Source organism: Penaeus monodon, chromosome 13 (genome assembly GCF_015228065.2).
Source record: "Penaeus monodon isolate SGIC_2016 chromosome 13, NSTDA_Pmon_1, whole genome shotgun sequence".
NCBI classification, from domain to species: domain Eukaryota; kingdom Metazoa; phylum Arthropoda; class Malacostraca; order Decapoda; family Penaeidae; genus Penaeus; species Penaeus monodon.
Genome location: NC_051398.1, coordinates 31,144,211 through 31,149,210, shown reverse-complemented (window position 1 = coordinate 31,149,210; position 5,000 = coordinate 31,144,211).

The window sequence follows — 5,000 nt, the reverse complement described above, 5'->3', positions numbered from 1 at the left end:
ATAATAATAATGATAATGATAAATAATAGTAATAATGATAATAATAATAACAGTGAGGATTATGATAATAATGATAATGATATTAATAATAATGATAATGATAATAATGAAAATAACAGTTCAAAATAATGTAATAGTTACAATTCCATCTTGAAAACCTTTCCACCCTCGAGAGAGTAGATTCCAGCGGCGAAAATCCTTTGCCTTTAGTCATTAAGAAGCGAAGAAAGAAAAAAGTAACAGAAAAGAAAGAAAAAAAAGCTTTCTGAGCAGTGACCAAGTCCTTCCACCTCCCGCTGTGTCCTTTCAGCCTCGGTCTCTCTCCTCTTCGCCTCTTCTTCTTTATCTCACTTCTTGCTCTTCATCAGCAGCTGCTCCGCGCGACAATGATGCATGGCGCGGGTGGAACAGGCGTCAAGAGTTCTTTTTGTAAACTTTTAACTCTATTTTTTTGCCTTTTTTGCTTTGCCTTTCCGGGAGACAAAACACGGCTCAGACCTGCGCTGTGGGGGTCCATTTTGGTCGAATCTCGCGCACGTTCCTGCTTCTCACTCAAAGGGGGGCGGGGAAAAGGGGGTGACAAAAGAAGATTCTGTAAGATTTTTTTGTTATTCTTGTTCTTTTCTTCCTTGAGAGAGTTGGACTGTCACTGAGTGAGAAAAAGAATTCGAATTTTTAGATTTTTCAAGAAGACGCAAGTATGACTAAACACACTTCCATGTGCATGGATATTTGCTTCAACAAGCGAGAAGAAAAAATAAAAAGTTGGGGTATTGAGCAAAGCACATATCGCCGTTAATGACTTCTTCAAAGAAAAAAAGACCTTGCACCTCTCCCCCCCCCCCACAAAAAAAATAAGATAACTAAAAATAATGATTTTCGAAACCCAGTCTTAAACCATGCATTTACTTCACATCAGGTAACAAAGAAGGAGTGCTGCTGATTATCACTTGGGTCCTGTGGAAACATCGCCTTGTATGCTGGGAGACACAGCCAAGGGCCGTCCATCAGCGTTATAAGAGTTCGCTGTTCGCTGAGAAAGTGATTGAAAGCGGAGATTTTTTTATGGCCAGACTAAGACGCTTGTTGGACGCAGGGCTGTGTGCTTTGATCAGATATGGGAGTGGGAACAATTACTGGCAATAGAATGAACTATTCAAGATTAGTGTGTGCGATTCTGAAAGTTAATTATTTAATCTAAGTAAGTTTGTCGCTGCATGCAGAAGCTTTAGTTATTGCTAAAATTATATGATGTCAAAATTCCTTTTCTGTACCACACGACAATGCAGCTGTATCACTAACTGTACGGAACACGCACATGAGACTACATATCGTATCTGAGAATATATATATATATATATATATATATATATATATATATATAATATATATATATATATATATATATATATATATATATATATATATATATATATATATATATATATATGAAGCAGCCCACACAGTATATAACATAGCAACATAAGTAGCCATCCTTCAATTTATCAGTATATTTATAGAGGTTACTGTAGCGAAAGCAGAATAAAAAGAGCATATATATTACGTACCAGTTGTCGCTGTTCTGATTACAACGGACGTTCCTCGCTTAAAAGTGTCCCGTAAATTAGCATATTATTGCCCAGGTTCACATTTTATCGCCCCCCATTATCATTTTAGTGTATAATTTTGGAGTCATTTACTTAGGTATATACTCTAGTTGTGTGTGAGAGAGCGTGTGTGTCCTGGGTGAGCGGGGGAGAGGAGGGAGAGGGGAAAGGAGGGGGAGGGGAGAGGGGAGAGGAGGGAGAGGGGAGATAACAGGAGGAGGGGGAGGGAGGATTAGGTCTGAGAGGGGAGAGCGTTGATGCTGCACTCTGGGATATTGTTGCATGCAATGTTCTCTCCAGCCTGTAGTGAGTGTTGATGTCTATGTGACCTCGACTTTTCCCGTGGGACTATGATTATCATTTTGTTTTGTATTCTTTAGTATATTAATATATCTGAACTGTTTTGCTGTAAATGTTATAGTATTCGATCAATGGGACTTTTATTTCAGATTTTAATGCGATTTTTTGCTATTAGTGACTGTTGATTTTTGTAATGTAGACGTGAGATTTCCGTTATAAAGGGCAATTGCAGATTCCGAAAAAGTAATAGAGGACTGGTGTTCGGTAATGGCTATTGGCTGTACTCTCTGATAGGTGTTGTTTCCCGAATCGTCATGGGTGTTTCCCCTCTCCTTGTATTCTGTGTCTTCTGCTTTATCTTTCTCTCTTTTTCTCACTTACTCATGAGCCATATACATTTTCTCTGTCTGTCTGCCTTCTCTCTCTCTCTCTCTCTCTCTCTCTCTCTCTCTCTCTCTCTCTCTCTCTCTCTCTCTCTCTCTCTCTCTCTATCTATCTATCTATCTATCTATCTATCTATCTTTCTATCTATCTATCTATCTATCTATCTATCTACCTATCTATCTGTATGCCTGTTTGTCTATCTATCTATCTATTTATCTGTCTATCTGTCTCTATATCCCCCCTCTCTATCTCTCTATCGACCTATTTAGCTAGCTATTTATCTAGCTATTTCATTCTCATTCTCTCTCTCTCTCTCTCTCTCTCTCTCTCTCTCTCTCTCTCTCTCTCTCTCTCTCTCTCTCTCTCTCTCTATCTATCTATCTCTCTCTCTCTCTGTTTATTTTGTGAAATATTACACAAACTTGATTTCAAATAACTTTTTTTTTAGACCTACATTTTTGCGTTAAATGCATATTGGCCGTTCGTCTGGGGACCAGAAAATTAATTAATTAGAAATGTTCCTAATTATGCATTGCATTTTTTCATCATGATGCTTTTTCATTTAATTCCCTTTTATTTTTTTAACACATTAATTAATACAAGGAGTGCCGTATTGAAAATAGTGCTTGGTAAACTGTACAGCTTTTGCGTTGGTGGCATATAGTGTTAATTATAGTGATGGTACGGCTTAGAATGTACAATGATTTTACCAGTTGTTTCGAAGGTGCAATGGATCTCTCAGGAAAGCTACGGATTCGGTAAGGATAAAGAGTGCATTAGAAGAGCTATAGAGTATAGATTATAGCGGCTACGTTTTATGATATAGTGATGGTAATGAGTTATGTTTCATACAGTGTTCAGGGGGAGTCAAATGTACGCTTTTAGAGGGTGAAAGTTCGGATAGACTTTTGGCGTGAGAGGCAGGGTAGACATTTACGGGGCGTGTCGGTGACGGTACATTAGAATCCATTGATTACTGTTGTTTGTGAAGTAAGGCGGAAAAGCTCGGTTGATGAAGTAAGCGGTCTATATATATAACGAAAGACTTCAAACACACCGGTGGAATATTAGAACTTCATAGAGAGGTATGTAATATATATAAAAAAGATGAAAAATCATGACAAAGACACATTCGAATGACAGGTAAGAACAAACCTCTCGTTCACAAACGAAGACATGAAAACAAGACCTAACTCACATTTCTCGACGTCGAAACAAGCAGGCCTTTTGTCCTTCCGGCCTTTGAGAGATCTTATCCCTCGCGTATTTACCAACAGATGTAATTCTTCCCGACAGAGGCACTTCTCCCCTTGCTTCGGTATGTGGCACCCGTGGCACTGCTTCATCCGAGCTCATCCCCTCCCCCCTCTGCCTTCCTCGTCGGGGGGAGGGGGGGGGCGGAATTGGGGCGCGAACAGGGGGAGGGGGAGGGGGCAGGTGTGCTTGCGTCCCAGCCCTTTTCTTCGTATTAAAAGAACCACTTGGTCAGAATGAGGGCAAGAAAAGTGCCGTTTAAGTTAGTGGGAGCCATTTTGTTCAAGTTAGACCCTGGCCCTCTGGAAGTCTGCACATTACCGCACTGGGAAGAAGGGAAGCAGAACAAAAGACGACAGAGAGGCACACAGAGGAGAGAAGAAGAAGAGAAAGATGGGAAAGAAGAAGATGCAGGGGGGATCAAATAGAATCAGAGAAGGATGAGACATGAGAGAGAGAGAGAGATGGGGGGGAGGCGACAGGAGGGAAGGAAAGAAGGAGAGAGAGAGAGAGAGAGAGAGAGAGAGAGAGAGAGAGAGAGAGAGAGAGAGATTGAGAGAGAGAGAGAGAGAGAGAGAGAGAGAGAGAGAGAGAAAGATAAACAAAAGAGAAAGAGATTCATTAAAACATTAACAGACAATCCAACATACATAAAGAGGTGTAAGAGAGGATGAATTATAAGAAAACCAGCAAGACAGATGAAAGAAGCAAAGTCAATCAAAAAAGAGGGAAAAAAACGGAAATATCAAAGAGGAGGAAAAGAGGTGAAAAACGGACGTCCATTATCAGCGTTACAATCGCCAGCAAAAGAGCAAACATCACACATCTCGAAGAAAGTGGAAACGCATGTCACCGGCGCGTGTCCGCTGATGAGCTACGTACCCAGCTGGGCCTGTGGACACTTCTCCTCCTCTTCCTCTCCTTCTTATTCTTTTCTTCCTCCTCCTTTGCTTTCTCCCTTGCCTTTTCGGTTTGTTTGTTTGTTTTTGTTTTGCTATTCCCTATCTTCTTCTCCTTCTTCTTCTTCTTCTCCTCTTGCCTTTTCTTCTACTTCTTCGATTTCTTCCTCTCTTCTTTTTCTAGTTCCTTCGATGTCCTTCTCCCTCATCTTCTTTCATCATCTCCTCAACACCCATCTTCCTCCCTCATTTTCTCCCCATCCTTCTCTTTTTCGTTTTACTCCTTCTGCTCCACCTCACATTCCTTCTTACTTTCATATCTCCCACTCTCCCTTAGTTTTTTTTCTCTGCTCCTCCGCCTCTTCTTCTCCCTCTTCCTCTTCATCATCTTCTTCCTCTTCGTCCTCCTCCTCCTCTTTCTCTTTCTCTTTTTCCTCCGCCTCCTCTTCTTTTTACTTTTCCTCCTCCTCCCCCTCTTTACTCCCAAGTTTCCCACTCGCCCTCCTATTTTCTTCTCTTCTCCTCCTCCCCTCCACCTCCTTTTCCATCGCCGCCT